The 18,440-nt window shown below is 42.7% G+C and overlaps 1 long non-coding RNA gene across 2 annotated transcripts in view; it reads left to right on the forward strand.

Moving 5' to 3' along the window:
- The first annotated feature begins 278 nt into the window (after positions 1-278).
- The window catches only part of LOC122689661, a 108,513-nt gene continuing 90,351 nt past the window's right edge, over positions 279-18,440 (forward strand). Inside the window, exons 1-2 of one of the 2 annotated variants that reach the window (XR_006339879.1) lie at positions 279-342; positions 2,727-2,824. This is a non-coding gene — a long non-coding RNA (uncharacterized LOC122689661). Of the gene's footprint in view, positions 343-604; positions 740-2,726; positions 2,825-18,440 lie in introns of those variants that run through there. The other variant, XR_006339878.1, reaches the window with a different exon arrangement.

The raw sequence follows: 18,440 nt of genomic DNA on the forward strand, positions 1-18,440 counted from the left end.
TCTGCATCATTAAATGTGAAAAAAGCCCCTACAACCAATTAGCTCGGAAATCTCATATTCATGCTTCTGAATATTGCTGCGGTGGTAACGAGGAAAGCAGTACATCCAGGTATTTAATGTGTAACCGAAACTAGGTACAGGCATCAACCTGTACCCCGCGGCAGTTGACATGCTAATTTCCTCGCCTTCCCTCTCGCGCGCGCACTCCACCTCGCTTCCCCAACCCTCTTCCCCCACAAGATAAGAGGCACCCTCTGGGCCGTGGAAGGTGCCTCGCGGCGAGTGAAGAGCCACCGGAAGAGCTAGGGCAGAGCTCGCGGAGCCCACGCCCTTGGCCGCAGGGTGAGTGCGGGCGGCCGCCGCGGGCCGGGGGAGAGGGGAGCCGGGTAGGAGCGCGGGATTGGGGATCTGCCGCACGAGGCGCGGGCCCCGCAGCCCTCCCGGGGTGTGTGGGGGGATGGGCGGGCCGGGGGCGGAGCGCTGCGCTTCGCGGGGCGGCGGGAAAGGGGCGGAGAGGACAGCTCTGACTCCGGCGGGCAGAGGGACGGTGGCAGAACCTGCGGGCTAGTTGGGAGGCTCACCCTCTGCGAGGAAGGGAAGCGGAGACCGCCGCTGCCGAGGAGCGAGGAGACGCCTGGAGGCCGAGGGTCAGGCCGCCGCTACCTCCTCCAGCAGCGGACACTGCAGAGATCGCGCAGCCGGCTGGCGCACCGGCCACCAACGGCGACCCTTCGCGCAGGTGGGCACCCCAGAGCGCTGCGCTCTGTCCCCTCCTGGGCCACCGTGGGCCCGATGCCCTCCCTTCCGGGCCACTGAGCTCGGGGACGAAGGCTGGGCAGGTCCGGGGACAGGAGGAAGGTGCTCGGCCCCTTGGTGTGCACGCTTGTGCGCGCGCGCTGTGCTAGATGGGGAAGAGGTGCGGAAAAGCTGCCTCTCTCGGGGCTCACTGTCCCTATCCCTACCCCCCACCCCGGACGAGCTGATCCCCCGATCGGCTTTGGAGGACTGCGACCCCCTTCCCCCGCCCACAGTCTCGGTGGTGCGTGCAATTCGCTCTCCTCTTCCCAATGCACACCCAGCATCCATCAGGACGCCCCTTGGAGAGAAGAGTGGTGGCAGGACCAGGTGGGGCGTGAGCGGGGAAGGCGAGAGTTGCTTGAGTATTGTCTGTCGGGGCGAGTGCCTGAGCCCGCGCGCTCCCTCCCGCTTTAGGGGCCAGGGGTGGAGGTGGAGGTGGTGGAGGAGGCAGCAGGGAGGAGGGAGTGGGTTTGACGAACTTCTCTCGGAAGGCTGACTGTGTGCATGCACTTGGCGCCTCGTGCACGTTTGGGTGAGGGTTTAATGGAGACACGTGGGAGCAACATTGGTTGCTGGCGGGCCCTCCAAAGAGCCTCTTGGGGTAGCCCAGCGCGCTTTTGGGGTTGGGAAGGATGAGTTGGTGTTAGTGTAAATGTCAGTCTTAGGGAGGAGGAGGAGAGCGGCTTCAGGAGACTTGATTTTCGTAGATTTGCTGCCATTCCTTAAACCAAGCCAGGCTTTCCAGGCGTTAAAGTAAATTACCAGTAAGTGGGGACCGATCCCTGATGAGGCTGAAAAAAGGCCCCCGGGTTTGCTGGGGAGCGAGCTCGGCGGGCCTGCTGCCTGGGTGGCTTCTGGTGCTGTCTCGCCTGGGGTGGGAGTGGGGGGTAGGGAATGGTGCTTGTCCCTTTAGCTTAATGTGCTGGAGCTGGAACACTTCTTCCGGATATACTTTAGGACCAAGAGGAGGCAAAAATTCTCAACTCTGGAATCCCAACCTCTGTCTCTCTGTCCTCTCTTTCCCTTTCTCTCTCCCTCTTCTTCTCCATTGCCCTCTCTCAGGCACACACACCACACACCACCACACCACACCACACCCTGGGGTAGTCTGCTTGTCTGTGTGTCTCTGTCACAAACATCCACACCATACATACACCCTGGTTGGGTCTTTTATTCTAGATTAACTCCAGCATCTGTGTGTGTGTGTGTCACACACACACACCCACACACACACCCCTCTCATCTCATGGCTGCTTTGACTCACTGATACACAGTTGCTCATAGATTTTTATTCATTGCTTGTTCTGCTCATAGATTTCTATTCTTTTTTTTTTTTTTTTTTTAAGAAAAAAGACCTGCCTATATTAAAATCTGGAGTGTCAGAAAGGCCTTTCAGCACTCATTCACATTCAAATCAAGAATAGGGCCTTATGATGAAAACACCCCACATAGCTGTTTTAGATTGGGCACAGCTCTAGTTTGTGTTAGAATTAATATTATTATTTCAAATAGACATTTTACAACTCTGTGACAGAGCAATCTTTTCCTGGATCTCTCCCTTTTTTCTTTGTGGTAATTTACAGAATTCTTAATTACCTAGTTAACAAAAGTTGTCTTCTAATATTAAAAGACCGGTCTTGAAACAGTTGCAAGGTTGCCATGAGAATAGATTCTGGGACTCCTATCTCTTTAATGAACTGATCAGAGTGGTGTTAATCTGAGACTTATGTATGGGCAAATTTCTAAATAATTTATCAAACTATTGAGGGTGAGGGACTCCTTACAAATTTTACACACAGAAAAGAAAGAACACTTATTTTTTAGAGCAGATATTTTGCCACTTTCCCTCCAATTGTCTCTGTTAGATGCCTAGAAAATATGCATGGTGAATGAATAATACATGGCTTATTTCTCTTTTTCGTCTACAGGTGGCAGTGTAGAAGCCAAGACGGGAGCTTCCAGAAGTACTTTCAGAAAAATAAGAGTGAACCTCAGTACGCAAACACAGGGATCTGAAAAACCACAGGTATGTAGAACAATTAATCCATCTATCTGGCTTTATAATTATTGCATTCCACTATCCTGACATTTATATCGACTTTTATGAAGTGAAATGTATTTTGAGGTCTTCTCAAAGGAGAAAGCAAGTGTATTCTATTGCAGACCATGTATTTAAATAAAAATACTGCACATCATTATACTGTGTTACTTTTTACTGCTCTAAAAAAGAGGCATTGTTTCCATTGTGACCATGTGGCTTTGCATTCAACCAGTTGTCGCTTGATGTTTGCTTTTAAAAGCACTTTTCCTGAAGCTGTATGAAACTGCCAATTGTTCTGAAAAATTTATTTTGGGACACGGTTACCAAAGCCACCCTGTTGAACCAACATAATAATACCCACTTTTTTTTTTTTTTTTAATAATACCCACTTTTTATAAAAATCTGTGTCTCACTTGACATCTCACTTATCAGAATACATACAGGCTGCTGCTTTTTTTTTTCTTGGCCACTTGGGGCAGCATGTGGGATCTTCGTTCCCTACCAGGGATCAAATGAATACCTCCAGGGAACTCTCTGTGCTGCTACTTTAAAAAAAAATTTAGCCACATGCTCAGCAGTGACAGTGCAGAATCCTAACCACTGAACTGCCAGGGAATTCCCTAGGCTGCTTCTTGTAAACCAGCCCTTGTCGTTTTTCTCCTACCTTGCTGGCTTTTCCAAGCCCAACATATAAGAAGTACCTTCATAATTCACCTACTTGACTCAACTAATGACAACTTTAATATGGGAACAAAGACAGTCAAGTTCTCAGGTTCAGAAAGTTTATCATTGTGACCCAATTCAAAAGAGTTTGCCTCTGGTCATCATTAAAATATAAGATTTTGCATATTAAGGCCCTTTTTCAACTGAGTAAGTTATGAATGGTAGAGGAAGTGGGGGTGGGGGGAGTTCACCTTGGTGGCTTTTTGTTTTCTTTCCTTAAATTTGTGGGCCATAGCTAATGATGCTTTCACAGGGAAGCTATATTTATGATCATGTTGGTTGTATAAGGAGCTGGCATCAAAATGGCTGTTAAAGGGGATGAAGCTTTGTCTTTCCCCGGGGGATGTATGCATTCATCCAATGCCAGAATGTGGAGATATCTTGTGATTTTTTTACTTTCTGCCTTTACAGTTGAAGAGGGATTTGTTTAACCCCTGCCCATGAGGGTGTAAGACAAAGTCAGATGCTGTTCTTGAAGAGAATAATATCAAATTGGACATTTGCCAGTAGAAAGCAAATTGGGACTTCTGACTTGAAAAGTATAAATTGAAAACTGAAAGATTGTTTGCTGGAAAGATCCCAAGGGTGTGGAGTGGCTTGACGACAGCTCTCAGACACTTAGGAACACATAAATTTGCACTGTGTGGGACTTAGATTCATTATCTGACTCTGTAAACTGGGAAGTAACTAATCATTGCTCAGTTTGGCTAAGAAGAATGGGGTCTAATCTTCTAAGTCACAAAGGAAAGGAGCAAAGATGAGATTTTACTCCTTTCTGGAATTATGGCATTCTCAATATAGAGACATCAGGTGCTTTAAAGATGTGCCCAGAAAGAGCACTGCTTTGAAAATACTGTATTTTATTTTTGAGGTATAACATGGGGCTTCCCAGGTGGCGTTAGTGGTAAAGAATCCACCTGCCAATGCAGGAGACACAAGGGATGTGGGTTTGATCTTGGGGTCAGGAAGATTCCCTGGAGTAGGGAAGATTCCCTGAAGTAGGAAATGGCAGCGTACTCCGGTATTCTTGCCTGGAAGATTCTATGGACAGAGGAGCCTGGCAGGCTATAGTCCATGGGGCCCCAAAGAGTCACACAACTGAGCGACTGAATACATACATACAATAAAGTGTGTACAATGCATTAATCTGAAGTGTATTGCTCTATGAACTTTTATATGTGTATATGCTCATGGGACTACCACCCAGGTCAAGAATACAACTTTTCCAGTACCCCAAAAGATTTCCTCTTCTCTCCCCTTCTGGTCAGTTGTTATCCTATTTCTAATCTGAAGATAACTACATTATGATTTTGTTTCCACACTGTAGTATTTTTTAAACTCCATCCATTCCTTCTGTTGGTTGTTAAGCTCCATGTAAATAGAGTCATATAGAAGGGACTTGTGTGTCTGTCTGCTTTCACATAACATAATGTCTTTGTGGGGGCTTCCCCATTAGCTCAGTGGTAAAGAATCCACCTGCAACGCAGGAGATTCAGGAGATGCAGATTTGACCCCTGGGTTGGGAAGATCCCCTGGAGGAGGGCATGGCAACCCACTCCAGTATTCTTGCCTGGAGAATCCCATGGACAGAGGAGCCTGGCGGGCTACAGTCCAGAGGGTCGAAAAGACTCGGACATGACTGAGCGACTGAGCACACATGCACAGTGTCTTTGTGATTTATCCATGTTGCTGTGTTAGTAGTTCATTCTAATCGGCTGAGTAGTAATTTCTGTTGTATGGATATACCACAGTTTGTTTATCCATTCTCCTGTTGGGTCTTTGGATTGTTTCTACTGTATGACTAATATGAATAAAGCAGCTGTGAATATTCTGGCTTATGATTTTTGGTGCACATGCTCACTCATTATTTTTGAGCATAAATGGAGGAGTGGAACTGTTAAGGTCACAGGGTAGGCTTGTATTTAGTTTCAGTGAAAGTAAAAGTCACTCAGTCACGTCCGACGCTTTGCGACCCCATCGACTATACAGTCCATATAATTCTCCAGGCCAGAATACAATGAGTGGGTTGCCATTCCCTTCTCCAGGGGATCTCCCCAACCCAGGTATTGAACCCAGGTCTCCTGCATTGCAAGCGGATTCTTTACCAGCTGAGCCACAAGGGAAGCCAAAGAACACTGGAGTGGGTAGCCTATCCCTTCTCCAGCGGATCTTCCTGACCCAGAAATCAAACTGGGGTCTTCTATATTGCAGGCAGATTCTTTACCAACTGAGCTATCAGGGAACCCCATCCATTAACTTCAGTAGATATTGCCAAATGGTTTTCCAAGATGACTTTACCAATTTACACTTGACCAGGAGTTCCAGTTGCTCCACATTTTCACCAACACTTGGTTTTGTTGGTCTTTTTTAGTTTAGCTGTTTTTGTAGGAGAGTAGCGATATGTCCTTGTGGGTTTTAAAATTTTTTTTTAATTTAAAAAATTTTGGCCAAATGTACATAACATTTACCATTGTAACCACTTAAAAATTTTGGTGGTATTAAGTACATTTACTTTGTGGTTTAAGCATCACCACTATTCATCTCCAGAACTCTTTTCATCTTTGTGAAACTGAAGCTATATCCATTGAACAATAACTCCCCATTTTCTCTTCCTCTAGTACCTGGCAAACACCATTCTACTTTCTATCTCTATAAATTTGACTACTTTAAGTACCTCATATGGGTTGAAGTCTGGAATATTTGTTCTTTTGTAACCGACTTATTTCACTTAGCATAATGTCCTTAAGATTCATTCATGTTGTAGAATGTGTTGGCATTTCCTTTCTTTTTATAGCTAAGTAATGTTCCACTGTATGAATGTCCACCACATTTTATTTATCCATTTGTCTGTTGGTGGGCACTCGGGTTGCTGCTGCCTTTTGGCTATTGTGAATAATGCTGCTAAGAATATGGAAATATAAATATTTCTTTGAGATCCTGCTTTTATTTTTTGGGGTGCATACCTACAAGTGGAATTGCTGCATTGTATGGTGATTCTGCTTTAATTTTTTGAGGAACCACCACATTGTTTTCCATAGACATTGCACCATTTTACATTCCCAACAGTGTACAAAGGTTTCAGTTTTTCCACACCCTAGCCAGCTCTTGTTATTTATTTATTTATTTTTGATAGTAGCCATCCTAATGGGTGTGAGGTGGTCCTTATGGTCTTAATTTATGTTTCCTGATAAGTAATGTTGTTAAATGCCATTTCACATGCTTATGGGCATTTGGATATCTTTTTGTGAAATTCCTATTAAAATTTTTTTCCCAGTTTTGAATTGGGTTCTTTGTATTTTTCTTATTTTTTTGTCATTTCTTTTTATTCTGCACATGGATCCTTTGTTAGATATATGTATTACATTTTCTCCCAGTCTGGGTTGCCTTTTCATTGTCTTCACAGTATTTTTTGATGATTTTTAATGAATCTAATTACCATTTTTTTTTATTCTTGGGTATTGCTTTTTGCATTCTATTTATGAAGTTTTTCCTACTTTGGGGATATTTTTAAAAGCTTTCCTTCTAGTTACTGAAAATATATGAAGGCAATCTGTTTGGAAGATGCAATAAATTAACCAGAAGCAGATTTCAAAAAAGTATCCTAAGAATGAAAGTTGATGATGTTCTTTGCTGCAGCAGGTGCCACCAAGGGCTTGAAAAAAAGTTTTTTTCAATCAAATATATGGACACTGATGCTCTTCCTCAAGCTGCTCCTGTTGCTGTCTCCCCCTACCGCCACTGACTGTGACTTCGGGGCCCCTCTAAAGTGGGAAGAACCCTAGGGAAAACTCCCAGGGATGGCTTGGCCAGAGGAAAGAATGTGACAAAAGGGCTGGTTTTCTATTTTTCCTTAATTTGTAACCCGTACTTTCAGAATGATCCTTCCCCTCCCCTCTTCCATCCCCAAGGAAGGTTGCTGCTCTTTGGCGATACTTCTTTCCTTTGCCTCTGAAATATTTATGTCCCTCAGGATCATGCCATCCCTCTGCTCCTCTCTGTCTCCATCTTTTCCCCGAAGGCCCCACATTCACTTTCCAGTCTTGAGCCGGCCATCTGTCCCTGCTCTGTGTTCTAAAGAGACCCCAGGTCTTTATCTCCTATTTCCACTACCCATCCCTCAGCATAAGGTCCAGATCTGTATTGTTCTCTGCCTCCTGGACATCTCTTACTGGGTATCCCATAGGTGCCTTTCTAAAAACCCTGTTTTGTTCCTCTCCAGTCCGCTCTTCTGCTCTTGATGCCTTAACTGATACATTTGCTATTAATCTAGGCTCCCAAATTAGAAATCTTGGCACTGTCTCTGATCCTCCCACACAACTTATATATCACCCTCAAAGCCCACCTATAGTTGATTGTCAAGGCTGTTAGGTCCTGCTCCCGTCTCTGAAACTCCTTTCAAAGACTTTCTCTTCCTTAATATTTACTACCTTGTGATTCAGGTCCCCTTGAGGATGGTAATAATAGTCTCCAAATTCATCTCCCTGATTCTTAACTCTTGCCTCTAATCCCCTACTTCTCATCAGCTTTTGTTTCCTAAAACAGATTTAATCACGTCATTTCCCACTTTAAAAATGATGTGTAGCTCTCCACGCCTGCAAGAGGGATTCCAATCCTGTAGCTTGATTTACAGTATGACACTCTTCATTATTTGCCTTCAACCTGCTTTTCATGCTCTGTCATCTGCCACTTCCTCCCCACACTCCATCTGTCTTACACTGTTTTCCATTCCTAGAACATTCCTTGAGCTCCTTCTGTGCTTTTGCTAGTGCTGTTTCTTCTGCTTCTGATGTCTGTTCCTGTCCACTGGTGATTTACTGGTCTTTCCTTAAAAACCAGCTCAAATGTGACCTCTTTGACTGAACCTTCTTATCCTCTAAGTAGACTTTGTTGTTCATACTTTTTTTTACTGTTGTTAGAGGAATGACTTCCTAATTGCAGACACTATCACATACTAATCTTCATACCCTTAAATCACCACTTCAAATATAGAAGACATTTAACAAATGTTCATTGAATGAATAATTCATGACAAAGCATTCCTTACTATATCAGTTAGCTTTGGCTCCTCAACAAACCACCACAGTATTGGTTTGGTTAGTGGTTTAAAACAACCAGCATTTAGTGAGCCCTTGATTCTGTGGGTTGGCAATTTGGGCCAGATTCAGCTGGGTGGTTCTTTGGATCTGGGCAGATTTTTCACTGAGCGGGTTACGGTCTCGCTCTTCCAGGATGTCCTCAGCTCCTCTCCACAAGGTTTCTAATCTTTAACCAGGCCAGCATGGGCTTGTTAACACTGTGGGTGGCAGGGTTCTAAGAGAGGGGGCAGAGGCATGCAAGACCTCTTGAGGATTAGGCTTGCAACTGGCACAAAGTGACTTCCTCTGAATTCTATTATCCAAAACAAATCACAAAGCCAGCCCTGACTCAGTAGGTGGGGAAAGAGAGTCCTTCTCTTGAAGGGAGGAGCTGCAGTCATGTTGTAAGGAGCCCAGAGAGAAGAGAATAATTGCAGACATTTTTACACTTACCTAGCAACAGGAATGGGCTTCCCCAGTGGCTCAGGGGTAAAGAATCTGCCTGCAATGCAGGAGACACAAGAAACTCAGGTTTGGTACCTGGGTCGGGAAGATCCCCTGGAGGAGGAAATGGCAGCCCACTCCAGTATTATTGCCTGGAGAATCTCCATGGACAGAGGAGCTTGGCAGGTTACAGTCCATAGGGTCACAAAGAATCAGACACTACTGAAGTGACTTAGCATGCATGCACGCAGGAGCAGGAATGTGAGTAGAGCAGGCTTGGTCCAGAGAGCTGATTCCATTTAGGTCCGCATCAGGGAGAACAGTTTTGACCCTGAAAGATTGAATCTGTTTGAATCTAAGATGAGCCTACCAATAGATTACCAGGGTTCCTAGCATCCTCCTTTGGGCCTCCCCTCAAGTTCTCTCTCTTTATCCTTTTATCCAAAGTATATAAAACATCCCTGGTTTCCTCTTGGCATTTATGAGATATTGATACCATTGATGCTGTGGAATGGGGAAGCTGCTCTTCAGTCCTGGAAAACGAGTTATGTCTCTCCTCCTCCTTCCTTCTGAAAGCTGTTATAGATACGCCTGGGTATTGGGGAAGCTTCTCATCATGGAGGACCGTTGAGTATCTCACATTGATTTGTTTCTAGCATCTGATTTAAGAGGCGTTTTTGGAAGAGGAGGATATCAGGCAGTGAAAAGAGATATAATTGATTGGGGCTGTTCATCTGTGTTCTCCCTCACTATGTGTGAACATTGAAGCTATCCTTCTACTGGGAAACAATAGTGGTAGTTTATCCAATGTTAATGTTTATGTGCTTTTCCAGCTATTACAAACTACTCAGAGTGGAAACATGAATTCAATGTTTCTGATTTGCTACCTATTAAAGAATCTTTTCTTAAAAGGCTAGAATGCATTAGGAGGAAGTATCATTCTAATATACAGGTAGGAGCTTAGTTCAAATATACATGAAGAGTGTGTTAGTAAGTATGCTTAGTAAAATGTACAAAAAGTGACCCCAATTTTCCAAAGATGGTAACCATGGTTAGGTTTAAGTTTTTCCACAGCTTGGTTTTAGTACACATCTATATGTTTTAAGAGAGCTGTTTGAAGTATTTAAAGAAAACATATACATTATGCCTCATTCAAACTTTTAGCCAAAAAGCCTGAAAGAATAGGAGGCCATTAAATGGCTTTAAGACCCTTCTGGCCCCTTTCTTGTCTCTCATGTGTTTTCCTCCTGCCTTATGCCACTCTTGGATTGGCCATTGGCACAATTAGAGGCATGAAAAAGCCACAACTCTTGAGTAATCCCCTGTCAAAATGACAGATGTGCTAATATTTATGGGTGAAAATAGAATTTGCACTTATGTTTAAAAATGTCTTCTAGAAGTTTTTTCTTATGGCATGCTTTTCCTTTTATTTTTCAGAGAACAAAAGTTTTACATCTTTGAGTTCACATCTCACTTATCTATAGATCAGTTTCTTACTGAATCTCTGTATTGCCTTTGCTACTTATTTAAAATGACAACATCAATTCAGGTGGCCACAATTAAGTATTTTTAGAAGACAATGACAATTTCAAGTTAGAAAAATCAATATTTTTATTTGTTAATTTATCAAATCAAGGAATTTTAACAGCTTGCAATAGGGTACTAGTTGAGATAGCATTTCCACGTTACTCATGTTTTTGTTTTCTAAAAGAGCTATTTTGATATTACAGTCAATAGTCTAAAATATTTTATATATTATATCCCCAATATGTTGCATAGTGTGTGTTTTCCTTCCTAAGGTATATCTGTTGTTGTTTATTTTTATTTATTTATTTTTTTTCTGTTGTTGTTTAGTTGCAAAGTTGTATCTAATTCTTTTGCAACCCCGTTAAATGTAGCCAGCCAGACTCCTCTGACCATGGAATTCCCCAGGCATGAGTACTGGAGTGGGTTGCCATTTCCTACTCCAGCAGATCTTCCTGACCAAGGGATCGAATCCACATCTCCTGCATTAGCAGGTGGATTCTTTACCACTGAGCCACCAGGGAATCCCATAGTCTCTATGTACTATATTATGTAGAGAGAGAAATACTGTTGTTCTGGTTCCCAGTAGGTTTCTAAATAGCTCTGGGGCTGGGCATATCATCCTCATTGTTCTGGGCTTCAGTTTTGTCATCTCTTAACATAAGGGTTGAACTATATATTTTAAAAGTCCCATCTTATTCTGACATCCCATCAGTCTTAATACTATGGTTGTGTTTTCCCCCCTGATTTTAGTAAGCTTTACCAAAAACTCTTATTGGGATTAAGTTTTCTATTGTATAAAATGTAGAATTACATTATTACAAGGTTAAAGAAATGAGATCAGTGGCTAGGTAGAAACCAGGAGTCAAGGATCCATCATTGTAGTATATTCAAATTGATGTCATTGTGCAGTTTTTCTGTGTTTGGTCAAGAGCAGAATGACTACAATCCTACTAAAGAACAGAAACTTTATTGTTGAGTAGGGTGCGTATCCCCAAACTATCCTCTTTATCATAATCACTTCAAGAATGGTACTAAATTTGAGGGCAGCTACATGACTTGCCAGGTTTTTGTACCAAGCATTTGACATTCACAAATCCAGGTGTGGTTTTCCTTATATTCATCCTGCTTCGGTTTGCTGACTTTCTTGAATTTGAGGGTTGATGTCTTTCATCAGTATTGGAAAATCCTCAGCCATTGTCTCTTTAAATATTGCTTCTATCTTCACTTCTCTCTGGCTGTCCAGTTACATACATGGTCAGGATACCGTGTTTCTTACCTTCTTCTTTTCTTTTTTTTTCTTTCTTCTTTTCTATTTGAGTTTTAATGTGAGTTTTCCATTAAACTTTACCTTTAAGTTTACTAATCCTATCTTCTGCTTTGTCTGTGAAGTGAAAGTTGCTCAGTTGTGTCCACCTCTTTGTGACTCCATGGACTATACAAACCATGGAATTCTCTAGGCCAGAATACTGGAGTGGGTAGCTGTTCCCTTCTCCAGGGGATCTTCCCAACCCAGGGATTGAACCCAGGTCTCCCACACTGCAGGCAGAGTTTTTACCAGCTGAGCCACCAGGGAAACCCAAGAATACTGAAGTGGGTAGCCTATCCCTTCTCCAGTGGATCTTCCTGAACCAGAAATCAAACCAGGGTCTTCTGCATTGTAGGTGGGTTCTTTACCATCTGAGCTACCAGGGAAGCCTTTTACGTAAGCATTTAAAAATATAAAGTGACGCTATGAAGCAGTGTGACAGGTTTCCTGCTTTGTCTAGTGTGGTATTAAACCCATCCACTGAGACACTGCATTTTCTTAATTTCAGATTCTTAATTTCAGATACTTAATTTTTCTAGGATGTTCATTTGATTTTTTATATGGATTCTAGTTCTCTTTTGAAATTCTCCATCTTTTCATCCATTTCCTTTTTCCCTTATTTTTTAACCAATTAATCAGTTTAATGGTATTACTTACTGAATCCAATAATGCAAATCATCTGTGAGCCTACATCTATTTGTCTTTTTTCTATTGAATATTGGTTGCATTTACATGCAGCTTTTCTCATGTCTAATAATTTTCTTTTTTTTTTTTCATTTTGCCCCTGTTTATTGCTACCAACCCATCTTCTTCCCTGAGAAGGCAATGGCAACCCACTCCAGTACTCTTGCCTGGAGAATCCCAGTGACGGGGGAGCCTGGTGGGTTGCTGTCTATGGGGTCGCACAGAGTCAGACACAACTGAAGTGACTTAGCAGCAGCAGCATCTTCCTCCACCCTGCTCATGCATACGTGCTGTCGGCTGACCCCAGGAACTGCAGCCCGCCAGGCTCTTCTCTCCATGGAATTTTCCAGGCAAGAATACTGGAGTGGGTTGACATTTCCTCCTTCATCATGTCTAATAATTTTTTATTTTGTACCCAGACATAGTGTGTGAAAGAGTCTTGCTAGTTCTAGATTACATCTTCTAGAAAGGATTTCCTTCTTGTCTTCTGTTAGAGGAGCTGATCACCTTCAGATATTGAGCTAGATTAAGGCCAGGTTGCAGTTTTAGGAAGACTCAATGTAGTTATGGTTGTCCACTCTCCTCAGGCCTGGCTTTCCTGGGCTTTTGATTGAAACCTTAGAGTATTTATGTCTTCTTAACCCAGAAAAAATGAGGGAGATTAAATTTTCACCCTTTGGCAGTCTTGGACTTACTCGTCTCCTATCTTCGTAGTTTCAAATTCTTGCAACTGTCTTGAGGAGAAACCTGGTTATGTATTTGAGGCTGAACATCCACTTTAGTAAAAACTTCATCTCCGAAACACTATGAAACACTGGAGAGTTCACTCTGAAAAGAACCTTCAGCCTGCTGTCCCAGCCTCCCTCTTACAGCTCCAGAACTGAACACACAGGCGTATTTTCCATCTTTCATATTAGCCTTTGCATGTTCATTACAAGCTTTGCTGATTTCTTTTCCGCAGTAGAAATCCTTTCTCTTGGTCTCATCAGTATGAACCCAAAGGTCCCAGGTGCCCTGAGGGAAGTGATCAGCGATTATCTGCTCACCTCAGAACGGCTCCCTTCATTTGATGTTCTTGTACTTGAGTCCTTTATAGTCTAATGAAAGCCTCAGACTTTTTTTTTACTGCATAAAACATAAAATGGGATCTGAAACTTCATAATCATATTTACATCCTCATCTATTCTTCGAGTGGAGTCTTCTGTTTAAACATTGCTAGGCTGCTTCAGTCATGTCCGACTCTTTGTGATTCCATGGACTGTCACCTGCCAGGCTCTTCTGTCCATGGGATTCTCCAGGCAAGAATACTGGAGTGGGTTGCCATGCCCTGCTCCAAAGGATCTTTCTGGCCCAGGAATCCAACCTGTGTCTCTTTCATCTCCTGCATTGGCAAGCAGGTTCTTTACCACTAGCGCCACGTGGTGTTTAAACAGTAAACATTTTTCAACTTTGTGATAAAAGTAATTTTGGTTAGAAGCACTTCAGTTCAGTTCAGTTCAGTCACGCAGTCATGTCCAACTCTTTGCGACCCCATAGACTGCAGCACACCAGGCCTCCCTGTCCATTATCAGTTCCCAGAGCTTGCTCAAACTCATGTCCATTGAGTCGGAGATGCCATCCAACCATCTCATCCTCTGTCGTCCCCTTCTCCTCCCACCTTCAATCTTTCCCAGCATCGGGGTCTTTTCCAGTGAGTCAGTTCTTTGCATCAGGTGGCCAAAGTATTTGAGTTTCAGCTTCAACATCAGTCCTTCCAATGAATATTCAGGACTGATTTCCTTTAGGATGGACTGGTTGGATCTCCTTGCTGTCCAAGGGACTCTCAAGAGTCTTCTCCAACACCACAGTTCAAAATCATCAATTCTTTGGTGCTCAGCTTTCTATTATATAGTCCAACTCTTGAATGCATACATGACTACTGGAAAAACCATAGCTTTGACTAGATGGACCTTTGTTGGCAAAGTAATGTCTCTGCTTTTTAATAAGCTGTCTAGGTTGGTCATAACTTTTCTTCCAAAGAGCAAGCGTCTTTTAATTTCATAGCTTCAGTCAATATCTGCAGTGAGTTTGGAGTCCAAAGAAATAAAGTCTGTCACTGTTTCCACTGTTTTTCCACCTATTTTCCATGAAGTGATGGGACTGGATACCATGATCTAAGTTTTCTGAATGTTGAATTTTAAGCCAACTTTTTCACTCTCCTCTTTCACTTTCATCAAGAGGCTCTTTAGTTCTTCACTTTCTGCCATAAGGGTGGTGTCATCTGCATATCTGAGGTTATTGATATTTCTCCCAGCAACCTTGATTCCAGCTTGTGCTTCCTCCAGTCCAGCATTTCTCATGATGTACTCTGCATATACGTTAAATAAGCAGGGTGACAATAGACAGCCTTGATGTACTCCTTTTCCTATTTGGAACCAGTCTGTTGTCCCATGTCCAGTTCTAACTGTTGCTTCTTGACCTGCATACAGATTTCTCAGGAGGCAGGTCAGGTGGTCTCAGATTCCCATCTCTTGAAGTATCTTCCACAGTTTGTTGTGATCCACACAGTCAAAGGCTTTGGCATAGTCAATAATGCAGAAGTAAATGTTTTTCTGGAACTCGCTTGCTTTTTCAATGATCTGAGGGATGCTGGCAATTTGATCTCTGGTTCCTCTGCCTTTTCTAAAACCAGCTTAAACATCTGGAAGTTCAGGGTTCATGTACTGTTGAAGCCTGGCTTGGAGGATTTGGGGCATTACTTTGCTAGAATGTGAAATGAGTGCAATTGTGTGGTAGTTTGAGCCTTCTTTGGTATTGCCTTTCTTTGGGATTGGAATGAAAAGTGACCTTTTCCAATCCTGAGGACACTGCCAAGTTTTCCGAATTTGCTGGCATATTGAGTGCAGCATTTTCACAGCATCATCTTTTAGGATTTGAAGTAGCTCAACTGGAATTCCATCACCTCCAATAGCTTTGTTCGTAGTGATGCTTCCTAAGGCCCACTTGACTTCACATTCCAGGATGTCTGGCTCTAGGTCAGTGATCACACCATTGTGATTATTTGGGTCATGAAGATCTTTTTTGTATAGTTCTGTGTATTCTTGCCACCTCTTCTTAATATCTTCTGTTTCTGTTAGGTCCCTACCATTTCTGTCCTTTATTGTGCTCATATTTGCATGAAATGGTCCCTTGATATCTCTAATTTTCTTGAAGCACCTGCTGACTCATTATTTCCCAAGGAGGAGAATGGGAATAGTTTGACAGTATGGTCTTGTTCAAAATATTTTCATTGCATTTTTTCAGTTTTTCCATTGTAAATTGTCTAGAAAACATTTTGTAGGTAGAGGATGGGAATGAAGGCAGTTTCAGTTGGTTTAAAACTCTCAGATGGATTCCTTAGTAGATCCATTTTACTTCTATTTTGTACTAAAAGAAGACATAATTGTCATTACCACTCCTCCCATTTGTGAAAAGAATTTGCTCCAAAGAATTCTAATACCATTAATAGGCAGCATCCATATGGTTCGCAGATGGAAAAAGGAGAGAAGGAGCCCCTCAGATTCTTTAAATTGGAATCATTTCATTGTTAAGAAGCAGTTCGGTTGTTAATTTTTCTCCGAAGCTGTGTAGACCTGGCCAGTGTTGAGAGCCCTGGGGCTGGTGGGAGCCCTGAGTTCTGTGTCAGTTCTGCTTCCCAAAAGTCATGTGTCCCAGGGGAGTCCTGTTTTCTCATCTCGAGAATGAGGACATTCAAATAGTTGAATCCTAGTCCTCTCCTTCTCTGTCCTTTGGATTCCAGTCATTCATCACTTGAAAATTAAGATTGTACTTGCATTTCAATAAAGTGTACTGCCAGAATCAATTGAAAGAATCAATCTATGCAAATTTCTTTTGACTCATGAATTTTCTGTGTTTGTGACACCAAATGCTGTGCAATACTCTATGTGCAATACATCACTATGAAAAAAATCTGAGTCCTGAGTACCTGGATTCAAGTCCCAGTTTTGTCATTTGTCTTCTTTGAGGCCTTGGACACATCATCGACTTCTGTAAGCCTCAGTTTCCTCAACTGGAAAATGGATAGAAGAGCAGCCTTACCTGTTTCAGAGCTATTGTGAAGATGGACTAAAATGTTTCATGTGTGAAGGCTCTTCATGAACAGTAAAGTGCTGTAAAAACATTAATTACCATTAGGACTGTAATGACACAGACCTTGTCAGCAGTAACCATCTGTTTGTTGTGGCTGTCACTATCAAAAATGAGATGTGAAAACAGCCCAAGGGTATTTAAATTACCTACACCTTGACTTTGGTTCCCATTTCCCTTCTGGGGGGGAAACGTGGTGTAGGTAAGCTGACGCTGTTCAAGGTATAAGCTCTTTCTTTGAAGCCATTAAAGTGTAGAGCTGGATGGGTTGGTGTGATTATTTTAGCAAATCTCCCTCTTTTAAAGATGCAGTTTAGGAAGTTTGACTTGCTTAAGGTAACAGAGCTCCTTCAAGGTAAAACCACAGCTAAGACCCGGTAAGTGTTCTCTGTCTAAACCCTGATCTGTGCAATTACTTCTACAGTTTTGGTCAAGGACCAAAATAAAACAGATTGCTTTTGGTTTCAAACCTTGGGATTTTCCATTTCCCTTCTCCTTTGCCTCCTGACATCTTTCTTTCACTTCTCTCCTACTTCACAGCCCCCACTCCCATTCTGATGGTGGTACCTCTCCCCACCTCAGAGAAGAGGGTTTTTCCTCCAGTTATCACCCAAAGCTGCCCCCACCATGTGATTTTGATTCTGATCCCATTTGCCTTCTCTGGGATTTATTCTGTTACCCTTATCTGTGTCTTATATTGTCTTTCTTTCCCTTTCTGTTGGTTCAATGATGGTATCCAAGCTCATTGTACTTTTTTTTTTCTTTACTTCACCATACACACTACTTCTTTTCAATACTTGGCTACTGGAAAAAGAAATTGGTAAGCAGTCACTGCTCTCTCACTATTCATTTATTCCTTTTCTTTTTCTTCATTTTCTTTATTGTGGTGAAGCACACAGAACATACAACTGGCTATCCTAACCATTTTTACATACACAGCTCCGTTGTATTAAATACATTCATAATGTTATGCAACCACCATCCATCTCCAGATGCTTTTTCATTTTTCAAAACTGGAACACTGTCCCCACTAAACAATAACTCCCCGTGGCCCCCAAGCCCTTGGCAAGCACCCACCCTGTTACTTTCTACGTGATTTTTCTGTGTATTTCTTATGCAGTAATGTACAAGCTCAGTGACTAGTGCTTCCTGGTTGCCCAGAAAAGCTACCTTGCTGCCTCTCTTCCTTCTGTCTCCTTCCTGTGCCTCTTGCCCATCTGTTTATTTTTTCTCACTCTCTGCCTTCTCTTGCCCCCTGCTCTGCCCTCTCCCCTCCCATTTGTTGCCATCTTCTGGCCTCTCTTCGGGACAGCTTGCCACCCAGCTTCTGGACACTTTATCTCCTTGTTTGGCTTCTTTAATTCCTTCTTCTCAGGATCTAGGCTGACTTCCTTCCCCACTTCTATTTTTTAATTTTTTTAAAAAAATTTATATTGGAGTATAGTTGTTTTGGGCTTCCCAAGTGGCTCAGTGGTAAAGAATCTGCGTGCAATGTGAGAGACTTGGGTTTGATTCCTGGGTTGGGAAGATCCCCTGGAGAAGGGAATGGCTACCCACTCCAGTATTCTTGCTTGGAGAATTCCGTGGACAGAGGAGCCTGGCAGGCTGCAGTCCATGGGATCCCAAAGAGTCAGATATAACTGAGCACAGCACAGCAGCAGCATAGTTTATTTATTTATTTATTTATTATTTTTTTTAGCATAGTTTATTTATAATG

The sequence above is a fragment of the Cervus elaphus genome, chromosome X (assembly GCF_910594005.1).
Source record: "Cervus elaphus chromosome X, mCerEla1.1, whole genome shotgun sequence".
Lineage (NCBI taxonomy): Eukaryota > Metazoa > Chordata > Mammalia > Artiodactyla > Cervidae > Cervus > Cervus elaphus.